This window comes from Phyllostomus discolor, chromosome 2 (genome assembly GCF_004126475.2).
Source record: "Phyllostomus discolor isolate MPI-MPIP mPhyDis1 chromosome 2, mPhyDis1.pri.v3, whole genome shotgun sequence".
NCBI classification, from domain to species: domain Eukaryota; kingdom Metazoa; phylum Chordata; class Mammalia; order Chiroptera; family Phyllostomidae; genus Phyllostomus; species Phyllostomus discolor.
The window spans coordinates 168,059,678-168,073,577 of NC_040904.2; the positions used below are offsets into that span (position 1 = coordinate 168,059,678).

Sequence of the window (13,900 nt, forward strand, 5' to 3'; positions counted from 1 at the left end):
GAACTGTTGGTGCCGACAGCAGGCGCCCCCCAGCGCCGCGAAGACGAAGTCCGGGCCGGGTCAGCCCAGGTGGGGGTGACGCACCTGAAGAGGCGTCCGCAGCAAGCTGGGTGGAACCACAGCAGCTGGGAGTAGGGGGATACATCACAGATGATCCAGGCGGAAGCGCTGATGTGCACACACATGAACATCGAAAACTCTCACGCACGGAGGACAGAAGCATGCTTTGCCTTGTGGACGTCAGTCGTGGAGGACTACAGCGGGCAGAGTCTCTCAAACCACAGTGCCATGGTTGATTCCAAGTCCAAGATGGTTGCTGCTCCGTTGGAGCTCCTGGCAAGCAGAGACTGGACCTGTGGGCGGGGTCAAGGAGCGGGGGCGGGCATGGGGGCGGGGCCTCGCGGGGGCGGGGGCGGGGCCAGGTGCTGGGCTGTCTCTGCTTGTCAAAAGGCAGCAGCCGAGCCCGAGGAGCCGGGAGCGCGGAGCAACGTGCCCACCAGCTCGCCAGACCAGGTGAGGCCCCGGACGCGGCGGGGAAGGGGGTCCTAATGTCGGCATTAGGCCCATGTGGGGGCGTCGGGATATCAGGCCTGAATGCCCCGGTGCAAGCACTATAGTCTAAGTCACAGGGACAAACTTGGTGACTAGGATCTGGGCTGTCGTGCCATGAGGCTGGGGCACTGAAGGGACACTGTGATCTGAGGAACAGCTGAAGTTTGTGCCAGGCTGGCGAGGGAGCAGCGACCTCTTTGGTGCTCAAGCAGCTTAACGCAGAAATGCTCCACTCGCACAGTGCTCAGCACTTGGGGGACAAGAAGTATTTGTTTCCTTCCTCTGTTGAGGTGCCTTGGCGTGGAGTGGAGGAATACGAAAAGGAGAGACTGGCTGCTGATGGAGCTAAGTTTCTAAGAGTGGAGTGTGTGTACCCTTATTATGTCGTAGGACCCAGGTATGGTCACCTGCTGTCGTGGAGTTGGATCTTTTAAGTAGAGTATTTTTCTTTACTTGACTTATTTATTTATTTTTTAACAACCAATGATTTTAGACATAGTTGGCCTAGGGCACTGGACTTATTTTTCAGAAGGTATCCATAAATGTCCAGCAGAACTCAGGGGCAAGCATCTAATAGAGGAGGGGGCTCAGGGAGTAGTTTCTGTTTGGGAAGTGAGAGGCTGGCATGTGGTGGGCCATGAGTGAGGAGGATTCAGGGGAAGTATCTAGGAGGGAGCATGTGGTCTCAAGGGAGCAGTAGACACTGCCAGCCTCCCCTATGGACTACTGAGGCTGAGACCCAGGCTGTCTGGGCTGAGGGAGCCCTGGGTCTCTGAGCCCGGGCCCTTCCCGCATCTACTCCTCCTCCTTCTCCTCCTCCTCTTCCTCCTCCTCCTCTCTGTGGTGAGTGAGTCAGCCTCCTGTCTGGGCTCAGTTGCAGCCAGAAGGGCCAGAGCCCAGGCAGGCAGTTGGGCAGGCATTTTCGGAGCATTGCTGAAGCTCTCCTGGGCAGAGTTCAGCTCTGCTCCAGCTCCCTGCTGGAAGGCTGTCTTCCTCATGGCTAGTGGTGGCCACTTCTGAAGAAAACACCCAACACAGCGATGATTATGGGATGGCAATGATATGATTCCAGAAGGGGTTGTCTGTGAAGGGATTATGGCTTTGTGGTAAATCCACATCTCTTTTCCTTCTAGGATCAGGAGGTGCATCCCAGCCCCAGAGACTTTATGAGCCCCTCATTCCCTCTCTGCCTAGTGATCTTATTAGCTGCCCATCTCTGTTAGTGAGGTGGGTGTGCACAAGAAACAGGAAGGTTTGGGACTAGGGGAACCATGATGCTGGAAAAGAAGGTTCTAAGCCAGGCTAGGAACTAGGGGTGGTTTGCTGAGGCAGAAATGGATTGTCTGGACCCAGGAGCCTCACCTCTATGAACTGAGAGTGCTGTGCATTGGGGGACCTTCCTCATCTCTACCTTGTCCAAGTGCTGGAGGGATTGTGGGTCCTTCTGGAATGGTGTGCAGTTCAGCCTGGAGATAGTAAGATTGTAAGATTTTCTCTGGCTTTTGTTTTGGGTGCTTCAGATCCATGAGCAGAAATAGAGGCCCCAGAGCCCATGGCCCCTCACCCAACTGGCCTCTCTGGACCCAGTTGAGAAGATTCCACAACCAGACTGTGGGACTGACTCAAACTGAAAAAAGGCTGGGGAATTCACAGTCTGTACTCCAGCTGGTCCCCTGGCTTTTGTTTGGCTGGCCCCTCATCAGCCACAGCTTGGACCCTTTCCATGGTAAAGGATTAGGGAGGATGGGAGAGAAAAAGAATAAGAAGAGCGGAGAGTGGGGTAAGGAAGGAGTGAGAGGAAGAGAGCTAGAAAGCTCTCCTGACTGCTCAGAGCTCTTAAGCCAAGACTTTACTTCTGTAAATACTGTGGATGGCCTGATGCTGTTTGGGGTGCACTGGTTATTGGTATGTAGGGTTTCTCAGTCTCCTTTCCCTCTTCCCCTCTTTGATCTCCTTTTGGGACTAAGTCCCAGAGGAAGCACCAGGAAGACCCCTGAACTCCCACCCTTCACTTCCAGAAAACCAATGTGTTCTGTGAGGAAGGCCTGCAGCTCAGTGGGCCAGACCAAACGGTTGCCCCAGACAGGACGTTCCCGTTGCTCAGTTCTTTACCCCACATCCTTAGGAGGCAGCAGCCATCCATCCCGGCTGAGATCCGCCTCTGCTGGGAACCTGCCATCGTCAAGGTCTAGCAGTCGGGTTCTAGTGTCCAGAGAGCTGGGGTCAGGAGCCCTGGAAGTCTGAGCTGAGATGGCATTCTGGTTTGTTACTGGGTGGAATGCGTTATGGGACTCTAGTTTTCCATTTGTCACTCTGCCAAGTCCATTTTGGGTGCAGGTAGAGGGAAGTAAGGAAATGACAGGATTTCAGGAGGAGCCTCTTCTATGCCCAGCACAGTTACCTGGCCCCCGAGGGATGACAGGAAGCAGAGCCCACCAGACCAGTCCTCTTCCCCGAGAAGCTCTGAGTCTTGGATGGGCAGCTCTTCCTCCATTATTGTCCAGTTCTGAGGGGATCCAGCTGGGCAGAAGCAGCCTAGCTGATGCTCCGGATCACCAGGGTCTCATTGTACTTACATTTCTCTCTAATTGCCCCTTGACCTTCCTGTGTCAGTGCCCGCCTGGGTGTGCTGGAGAGTGACCATATAATTTATTCCCTAAACTGTGAGACTTTTGAGTGAGAAGGGGTGCCATTCACAGTTATGTCAGCACAATATACCAAAACTGCCCAGGGAATAGTGGCACAGTTAGTTATTCCAGTGAATGCCATTCGAGACCTAGTGGAGTTCACAGAGGGGAGATGGGAGGGAATGGGTTTAATTAGGAAGAGAAAAGGAGGGTGGTGTTTAATGAGGAAGGGAAGATGGAAGTAGCTTAATTCCAAGAGCAACCTCAACCTCCCTCCCCCCACCCCAGACTGCTCCCCTGTGTTACCGGCCAATTCCACTCTTCCCCCTGAGGGCATTGCTGCTCCCAGCCACCCTCTCCCAGGGCCCAACCTACCGCTCATTCTGGTGACTTCCTTTCACCCTTGACTGTGACCGGCTTCACCTTTGGCTTTCCTGCCCCACCCCTACCTCAGACAGGGACAGCAAGGCCTGCCAGTTCCCCTTCGGCTGCCCCTGGGGGAATCGGATTTATAATAGGGCCAAGTCTCAGCCCCATGCTTCCTCTTCCCTCTTCCCCCATTTCTGCTTCCCAGATCTCGGGGGTCACACCATTCCACAGGAGAGTCCAGCTCTAAATCAGGCAAACAACCAGGAAGGGAAGGGTAGTCAAACCTTGCCCTTGTGGAGGAAGGGCACAGGTCACCTGTGACCGGGTTCCAGGGAAAAGGGAAGCAGAGCGGAAGCCAGAGCCAGAGGGAAGCTGCTCGTCAGGAGTTGGGGTCAGTGTGGTGGCCACTGGAGTTTGACTCCCTGGTCTGGTGTGTCTACTGGGGAAATGGTCCAGGGTGGAGATGGGCTATTCTTGCTCAACCCAAGCCATAGGCGTTGGTGGCAGTGACTGCATCCTGCCCTAGTGATATGTGGAAGAGAAACTGCCCTCCCTTCTTTGCTGTTGGTTCTTGTGGTCCAGATGCTCAGGGTGGGCTCCCTGGAGAGTCCCCAGGGGAACCGTCTTTGAGTGACTGGGAGGTCAGTGTGGAGGGGTGGGGCCTCCTTGTAGCCTGCAGTGATTCCGTCTACCCGTGCAGGAAGGAAGTCATTCTCATGACGTCAGATGACAAAGGCAAGTGAAGACCTCTTGGGAAGTCCCGTCCTTTGAGGTGCCTTATGGGGAGGTGGGAAGGGGAGAGACCCCGCTGGACCTGCAGGGGGAGGGGTGTCCAGGAGGTAAACGGCAGGGGTGAGAGGCAGAAGCGGCAGGCTTCCGAGTGTGTCTGAGTGTGTGTCATGCTTCTGCAAACCTGCCCTGCAGGTCCCGTGCCCAGGAATAGACCAAGCAGTGTTCCCAGAACCTGATGCCACACAAAGTCCCCATTCTGCGCAGGGGAGACTCCTGGTCCTCAGCAGGGCGTGGGCAGCTCCGGCAGCGGGAAAGTGGAGTTTGGGCAGGACCCAGCAGCTGGTTCCTGGGAAGCTGCTGCCTCTCACTGGCCTTCTGACAACAGGTTGAAGCTCTGAGGTGTTAGGCAAGGTGTGACACTCAAGGCACCGTGGGGCACCGGGGAGGCCGGAGGCTTTGCTGGAGACACATCCAGTGTGTGCCACCCGCTGGCACTGGAGTCGGAGCTCCAGGAACAGCTACTCCCTGAGCACTCAGCTCGGGAGTCCCAGATGCTGTGCTAGGTTTACGGCCTGCGCAGCCTCCTGGGCCTGCCACAGCCTCGAGAAACAGAACTGCTAGCATGATCTTTTCTCACACGGGAAGCTGAGTGTCAGTGAGACTGAGAAGTGTGCCCGGGTGGCACAGCTGGTGAGTGAAAGTGTTAGGACTCACACTGGGGTCGGTCTTTACCCCCATGGAACCCTACCAGCTCTGCATTTATGGACAGCTGCAGGGCATTCGGGGCCGTGCCTCGCACAGAACAGGCCTGCAATGAATGTTCGTGAGTGGCAGGGTTAGATTCACTAACTAGTTTGAACAGGTTGACCTGGGAGCAAGCTTGGTTTGCCCAAAGGTTACTCTGGGGACAGTGGTGTTTCAGAAGGAGGCTCCCTCTGCCAGCACCCTCAGGTTTCTGCGCCTCTCCAGCAGTCCTGGGTACCTTCCTCAGGTAGAAATAGCTAATGGGAGCCAGAGGGAGAGGTGCTCTGTGCAGAGTGATTGCATGGAGCAAATAAGGCTTGAACGGTCTAGAAGGCAAATAAGATCACTCTTTCACTTTCAAACAAGCCATTGTGTTGATACTCTTCTATGAGTTAAGTATACCAAGGAAGAAAAGGCCATTTCCCCACTGTCCCCTGAGAGCTATGTTCTCCTTCTTTACCTCCTCCCCTCCTGGCTTCCCCTTAAAGAATGCTCTTGAACCTAGCCCACCCGGATGGAGAAATGGCCTCCAACCTCATCTGACAGCAATAAATGTGTCTGCCAGGCATTGTGCCCACGACTTTGTTTGTCTCCTTCCATCATCACAGCTTCTACTTGGAGTAAGTTCCAGTATTCTCTCCAGCATGTATATGGGGAAAACAAAGTTTAAAGAAAGGCAGTAACATTCTCATAGCTGCAAAGTTGACCCTTGACTACTGCTCTGTACTGCTGGCTGGTGCTGGGCCTGGCCTTCCAAACTACTCTAGTGCCAGAGACCAGGCACAGAGGCAGAAAGAGGAGAAAATGCTCAGCCTACGACCTCGGCTCTGGATCCCAGGGTTCCTTGGTGTACAGCTGAAATTTTAGGCAGCGCTATCACAAGCCGTGCCAGCAGCCCGATGGAATGCATTAGACACACTTGGGGTTCAAATCCTGGCTTTATCACTTTCTAGCTTGTGGCCTTGGGCAAGTTTCTTAATCTCTCCGAATCTCAGTTTCCTCATCTATAAACTGGGGGCTATAATAACCCCCTTGTAGGAGGGTGTTGGGATTGAAGACAACATGAATCAAGTGCCTCCTGGCATGAAATAGGCCTTTGAAAAGCATGTGCAGACAGTCATCCAGTAGATATACATCAAAGGCCTACTGTGTGCCAAGCACTATTCAAGACACTAGGAATTTAAGAGTGAAAAGGAAAGATTCTTGCAGTTGTCAAATGTGCTAGACCAGAAACTCACCACTGGAGAAGTCCCTTTAGAATCCAGGGATGTCTCTCTGGGCTCAACTTGGATTAGGCTCACTGATTTCTCTGCCTGTCATTTGTTAAGCTGATGAGCTTGGGAAAGTTGTTTCACTTCTCAGATTCTTCGGTTGTTTTTGTTTATTTCTTCAACTGTGAAATGCATCCTACACACACACGAGTGTATAATTTGTTTACATATAGATTAGAGAGTAATAGACCCTGTGCCCACCACCTGAGCTGAGAACGGAACATGCACAGTAGCTTAAAGCCCCCTTCCCCTCCTGTGTGCATCTCCTTCCTCCCTCTCTACCCCACAGTAAGTAATATTTTGAATTTTGGTTAGTTATTTCCTTGCTTTTCTGTGTAAGTTATCTGTGTATGATTTTACAAAACAATACATTTAGTTATACATGTCTGTGGAGTTTACATGCATTTATGTTCTCTGCGATGCACTTTTTTTTTTTTTTGCCTCAGTATGTTTCTGAGATTCACCCATGTGGATACACACAGCCGCAGCTCATTGGTCTTCACTTCGGTGTTGTGTTCCATTGTGAGCATATGCTGTGTTTTGCATCTTCCTTCTTGTTGATGGACATTTGGGGTGTTCCCAGTGGGGCTCTTATGGTGGGATAATGCTGCTTAGAATACGTTGAGCTTTTCTCCTGGCACATGCCTAGGAACAGAATTGTTAGCTCACATGAAAATGAAATGCTGTGTTTGGCAGTACTCTACAATGCTAAACTGTTTCACACTGTGGTTGTACCAAAACAAAACAAAACAAAACACACACAAAAAAACCCCACTCCTTACTGTAGTGAATAAAAGTGCTCTTTGTTTCCCAGTCCTTTCAATATGTGATACGGACTTCATTTCTCAAAGTTGTACCAGATGAGTTTCTGAAGTCCCTTCCCACTACGATAATTGTGTGCCTGTCTGATGCATTGTGCCCAGGTCGCTCCGGTCCTGCCACAGCCTGGCCGGGAGCCCTGTGCAGAGCCTCTGGGTGCCATCGAAGCCTTCCTTTACTGGGCTTCCACCATCAGTGGGCAAGGGAGCCCAGGGCTCTACATTGTCCCCCATGCTTGGAATTCTGTTCTGATCGCCCAAGGGCCTGGTGTGGGTGCTGAGCCCAGGTGCTCAATGAACACCCACCGAATTGCATTTTTGTCAAGTGCATTGAGAGGGACGTGTACTTTCCCTGGGCATTAATTTTGAGAAAAGGACGTGGAAGTCACAGAACCCTTGGTGAGCTAGCTAATCAAAGCACACGGGGCACAGGACTGTGATGGGATTTACGTCTGTCCAGGACTTGGTCATTTCAAGGCTCCAGGTGAGGTGAACTGAAGTTTAATAGTCTCCTCTGACTGATAGTTCAGAGTCTGGCCTTGTTCTTTGACCCTCTGACTTGTCCAATTTGAGAAGCAGGGAGTGGCTGAAGGACTGCGGGGGAGAGAATGAAGGCAGTGCCATGTGGAAGGAGCATAGTGCCCACAGAGAACCGGGGTGCTGGGTTTAAGAGGTGTTAGATATACCCAGCGTCCCGGCCGCCACATAAACAGATATCTGCCCACTCACGGAACAAAAGAATGTGGCTGGCTGGGCAGTTGCCTGGGCCACCCCAGCCCACAATCCTGTAATTACTCATCTAGTCTGTGCCTGTCAGCTCCAGAGGCAGGGAGTACCTCTGCTCGGGGCCTTGTCCTGGTCACCAGGCCCATGCAGGGCTTGGGGGCAGAGCCCCACCAACTTTTCAGCCACCTCCCCTCCCCCAACTCTGTCCCAGTGTCTCTCTCTGCATCAGCCTTTGACCATTATGAAACTTACATGTCATATGATAGCCGATGGTCATAATCAACTAATGATTATTATAACTTACTGCATTGCAGGCACTGTGTTAACTGTTTTCATGCATTTTATGCCTCTCAATGATCTTATGAAGTAGATGATATTATTTTCCCCGTTTAAAAAAAAGAGGCAACTGAGGTTCAAAAAAGTGGCTAAATTTCTTACCCAAAGCCATCGAGCTCTTAAATCAGAACCGGAACTTAAGTTCAGGTCTTCCTAAGTCTTGAATGTATGCCCCTTCTCCACCTGCTCACTGTCTCTCCTACACGGTGTCCATTCCTTCAGTTCAGCTTTCCCCTCCCGCACCCCTGTCTGAGGAGGGCCGGGAGAGAGGCAGCAGGTGGTGCCAGTGGAGGGTGAGTGGGACAGTTCCAGGCTGGCCAGGATGATGCTGGAAAACACCTTCGGGGCAGAGTTCTTTGTTCCAAGTGGCTCTGAATTTTTTGGCCTCTGCCAGGGGTAGGAAGTTACTTCTGTCCAGCCTATTTGGCAAGCACACCAACATCTTGGGTGCCATGATGTTAAGAAGTGGGGGATGGGTTGCCTCAGGTAAAATTCCATTATAATGAACCTCATCTGAGATCTGAACAGCTTTGTTGAAATGGAATTATGTTAACCCATGTGCAGTGGAAGAAGTCAAGTATGCAGCCTGGGAACCTGGAGGTGAAATGGAGCTAATGGGCCATGAGCATCTCCTAGAAAGGCTCTGGGAAGGTTCGTAGACTAGAAGGAAAAGAACATCCCCAGTTTCTTCTTGAACGCTAAGCTCCTGCATGGTTGGGGCCAGGCCTAGAGTGGGGAGCTTGTGCTTAACTCCACCTGCCAGGGCTGTGGCTGTCCAACCCCGCTCTGCTGTGAGCCCCGGAGGGCCGGTCTGAAGCCCACCTCACGGGCATCACCATTCAACACTATACCTAACCCATTGGAGAAACAAGGAGAGGTTTCATGAATGGAAATATGTTTGTTGGTAGGCCAAGTCCCCTGAGCAAGAAAGGAGATGTGAAAAGCAATTGCTTTGTGTAGCTATAACATCTGTAAAGAGCTGGGCTGCAGCTCAGATAAATGCTTTCTAGTTATTGAACCAAAGGCATGTAATAACAAGCAGGTGCCTTGAGCCAGGCAGGTACTGTGTGGAGCAGTGACGTGCGTGAGCCCAGGTTGTCAGTTCTGGTCACACCACTGGTAGGGAAGGAAGGCGGGGGGTTCACACCCAGGCAGCCTGTTCTCTTCATCGTCTCTGACCACAGAGCTCCACCGCCACTGTGGGCTGGTTCGGGGGCTAATGAGTGAGGCCAGAGGGGTGCGAACCCTGGCAGGAGGGACCGGAGGGCATAGCCTGGCCTATAGAGGCGGCTCGGTCTCAGGCCAGTGGGGTTGCCACTGGAACTGCAGCCCGGTGTGGCCAAATTATCTAATTTTTTTAATAGGAAACTAGACATCCAGATTTTTTTCAAAAGTGCAGTCTCTCTACTTTTTAAACAGCGACAACTAATTTAAAACTGTATAATTACCCGGCTGGTGTGGCTCAGGGGATTGAGCGCCGGCCTGCAAACCAAAGTGTCGCCGGTTGGATTCCCAGTCAGGGGACAGGCCTGGGTTGCAGACCAGGTCCCCATGGGGGTGTGTGAGAGGCAACCACACATTAATGTTTCTCTCCCTCCGTTTCTCACCCTTTCCCCTCTCTAAAAACAAATAATAAAATATTTGAAACATGTATAGTTACTGATAGCGAAGGGGTCTGGGTGGCACACAGAACGTGCGCACAGTCAGGTGCAGCCTGGAGGCCCCCAGCGTGTCCTCTGGCAGCTTCTTCCTTTAACAGGTGCCTGTCACATAGAGTGGGGCCAGGTTCTTGTTTGTGCAGGATTTCTTCCCAAAGGCATGGATGATCACTCTCCATGGGTGCTTTGTAAAGCCGAGTGGTCTATTTTTTTTTTCTGTAGAGTTATCATGAAATCTTTCAGTCCAGTGAGATCCCACAACGAATCCTCTCCTTCCTTCCCATCCTCCCTCTGTCCGTCCCTCCTTCTTTCCTCCCCCATTCTGTTTTCCCAGTCAGTTATTTTCCCAATGTATTAGAAAGAAAGTTCTGAATAAAAAAATCGAAAGGAAATTAACGGGAAGAAAAGGATCTGTAGGCAAAAAAAAAAAAAAGGTGGAATGTTCTGGAGGACTCGGTGATGTGCACTTTGGGCCCGCCCGGCTGTGAGGACCTCACACTGCCAGAGAAGATCATGCTGCGTGGACTATTTCAGAGTGTTTTCTCACAGCCTCTGCTCAGCTTGTCTGCTTGACACTGAGCCTAGTTCTCCTCCTTCTCTTACATATCTGGGAGGACACTAGTAAGTGCATAACTAACATTTTTATGGAGTGTAACGATTTTTATAGCACACGTGAATATCCCATCTCTGCTAGCGCAGCAGTCCTGTGAGGCGGGCTCGGTGAGGAGCGGTGCTTTCGTCTTCTCCCCTCCATCCCGAAAGACAGCAGCAGGCGTGGAGGACTGACACCCAGTGTGCAGGGACCCACAGGCTCCCACAGGCCTTCCCTCACCTGCTGCCCCCACTCTCCCTTGGGCTCCACCAGTGGAGGTCGGTGGGGCTGCTGGTAAGTCCTGAGCCCCTGACTAAGGTCCCCACTCCCCTGGAAATTCCTATCCAGGGGGAGTGTGAAGTGGGCATGGAAACGGCCCTGAATGGACGCTGGTGGCCAGCGGCCAGCCTTCTCCCATGCCTATGCCTACTGCTAGTCACCCTGAGCTATTGTTCCCGAAGCCGGGCAGAAAATAGCTCACTAGGGAATTATTTTTGTCTCTGTTAAACTTCAATCCCAGGCTCCTGAAGAGCCTGGCTGCAGAGTGTTTTTCAGGTCAGGGGGAGTTCTGGGAAAAGTAAGAGGTTGGGGGGCAAAGGGGAAGTGGTGGGTGGAGGGGCCACCACCTCTCCCCACAGGTCAGTGATGGGCCATGGCCACTGGCCTCCTCCCTGCCCATCAGGCTGCCCACCTGGCAGCAACTCCAATGGACAGAGTGGAGCCTGCCCAGCGTTTCACTCACAGCTCCTTTCACTGAGCGCAGGCTGTGAGCCGGCGCATCAGATCCCTTCTCCAGGGATGTTTGCCTTTGCTGGAAAGAGTGTTGAGTGAAGGGACAAGGAAGTCTGGGCCCCCATATGGAGGCCCAGGTGAACAGAAAAGGGGAGGGGAGGAGGCAGACAGCTGACTGCTGAGGAGAGAAAGGTTGTTCCTCTGGAGACTCTGGTTTAGTACCTCCTAAAGCAGCACTGAATGCTGCTCTGTGTAGCAAATCTGTGCCATCTTTGCCCCTGGGCACCAAAGAAAAACAAGGAAGAGGAAGATGGCCAATGGATAAGGCTGGGGGACGGGGTTTGTAGCTTGGAGAGATGTCATGGATTACCACAAAAGCAGTTATTTCATACCGTATGGTGGCCCTTGGAAAGAATCTTCCTGAGAGATTAGGGTGTTTTGGGCCTAAAACATTGAACAAAAGTATTATCTTTTATCATAGCTCTGGGGGGAAGGCTGGGCTTGTATCACATTGGCTAGCAGTGAGTGTGGGCACCCTGACTCAGAGGACAGGCTGGCATGTGCCCACGCGTGTAGGGGACTTCCCACACGTGTCCAACGTGCAAGTTGTTTGTGACCATCGTGTGTTGGTGGCCAGTGCCCTTCCTCAGAGTGATTCCTGGAAACAAGGAAGTGACCTTGTTGACCGGGAGAGCAGAGTGGGCCCTGTGGATTGGTGGAGTCAGGCTTGGGATGGGTCGGCTGTGGGTAACTCAGGTCTCCCTGTGTGCAGCAACTGTATCTGGCCACCCTGGACAAGCTGATGCGTTAAATAGGGATCGAACTGGTGATGTGTGGCTGAGCTGTTCACCAGCTTCCACCTGCCCTTGTTGAACCTCTTGTTCTTTCTTTTAATTTTCTCTCACAAAACAGCCTTTCCTACTTAGCTGTGCTGAATCTTCCAGAACCCTCTCCTCTACTTCTCCCATCCAGCTCAATTACTCGTGGTGCTCTTGCCAGGATAAAGGATTGCCCCCAAAGGAGGATGGGGGCGGGTTCTGGGTGTGCACCAGCTGGGAGCTTACCTGTTGCAGAAGAGGGTCGCTGCTTTGTTGACCTGGGGGCCCTTTCCAAATGAACCTATGGGAGAGGGGCCCGTTTTAACTTTCTTTATAGCACTCAAGGCTGATTCAGGTTGGAATGGGGGTCTGAATGGAGTCTGGAAGTCTTCGGTTTCAAAATATTATTACAATAATTAAAATGCCTGGTATTCAGGACTCAATGGGTTTACTAGAAGAAGAACTCAGCAAAAGAAAGGATGGAATATACCTCCTATTGAAATGGTTGGTTGGTTGGTTGAGCTGTTCCTGGTATCCTTTCTCTCTCTGCAGCCATGCAGAGCTAGTTCCCCTGCCTCACAGGCACTCTTTCCCTTTCGCTTCTTAGCCCTTGCGCATGTACGGTCTGCCCGGGGCCCTCGTTACCCTTCTCACCACTGCCACATGAGACTATGATCCTCATGCCTCAGCTGAGAAGGTGAGAAGTCACCTTCTTTTGTTAATAGTTGTGAGTTTGTTGTATTTACTGTTCATAGTTTTTGATCTTCTATTTCTTAGATTTCTAAAGTCCCTTTAACATTTCATATAATAAGGGCTTGTTGATGATGAACTCCTTTAACTTGACCTTATCTGGGAATCACTTTGTCTGCCCTTCCATTCTAAATGATAGCTTTGCTGGATACAGTAATCTTGGATGTGGGTCCTTGCCTTCATGACTTCTTTCCAGCCCCTTCTTGCCTGCAAGTTTGTTTCTTTTTGAGAAATCACAAACTTGCAACTATCAACAACTGAGCCTAAAAAACAGAAACAAAAACTAAGCAAACAAATAGAACAGGAACAGAATCACAAAAATGGAGATCACATGGAGGGTAATCAGTGGGGAAGGGGAGGGGGAAAAAGGTACAAGGAATAAGAAGCATAAAATAAGCACAAAATAGACAGGGGAGGTTAAGAATATTATAGGACATGGAGAAGCCAAAGAACTTATATGTATGACCCATGGACATGAACCAAGGTGGGGAATGCTGGAGGGTGGGGGTGTGCAGGGCAGAGGGGAATAAAGGAATAAAAAAATTGGGACAACTGTAATAGCGTAATCAATAAAATATACAAAAATAATATTTAAACAAAAAACAAAAAAAGAAGTCACCTCCTGTGAAGAACCTTGTCAATCTTGCCAGCACAAGGCCAGGTGCTCTCCTACGTGCTCCCACCACACCTGAGCTTACCTGTATTGTGGTGTGGACTGTACTACAGTGTAGTTCCTGTTGGTCTCCCCCAGTAGACAGTACGCTTTCAGAGGGCAGGCAGTGTGTGTGCATGGCTCACCTTTGTGTCCGCGACTTCTAGTACAGGGCTTGCTAGTCAGGTGCTTAAAACCAGGCTGGGGTCACCTCAAAGATAAGGCATGAGAGGCCCAAACCAATGCCGACCACAGTGTGAGGCCAAGAAGAAATGCTGTAGCCTCCCTGGCCAAGGTGGTCCCCAAGAGGAAATCTACACAGAAGGGTGCTGGAACCCCACCGAGCAAGCTCTGGAGAGCTCTCAAGGGAGAAATCATTCTATTCAGGAACCGAGGAGCAGCTGGTGTCGCCTTGGGTGACTGACTGCTCTGCCCCCTAAAGGGAATGTGAACTGCCCCTCCTGCCCCCATTTGGCCTGGGCCCTGGAAGCTTCAGGAATACAGGAGGAGTGTCCACCCCTCA

At 51.6% G+C, this 13,900-nt stretch overlaps 1 protein-coding gene across 1 annotated transcript in view; it reads left to right on the top strand.

The window, feature by feature from the left end:
• Nucleotides 1-449: 449 nt before the first annotated feature.
• The window catches only part of VDR (vitamin D receptor), a 54,704-nt gene continuing 41,253 nt past the window's right edge, over nucleotides 450-13,900 (top strand). The window contains exon 1 of the mRNA XM_028532613.2: nucleotides 450-513. The gene's annotated coding sequence lies outside the window, so the exon portion shown is untranslated. The remainder of the gene's footprint in view (nucleotides 514-13,900) is intronic.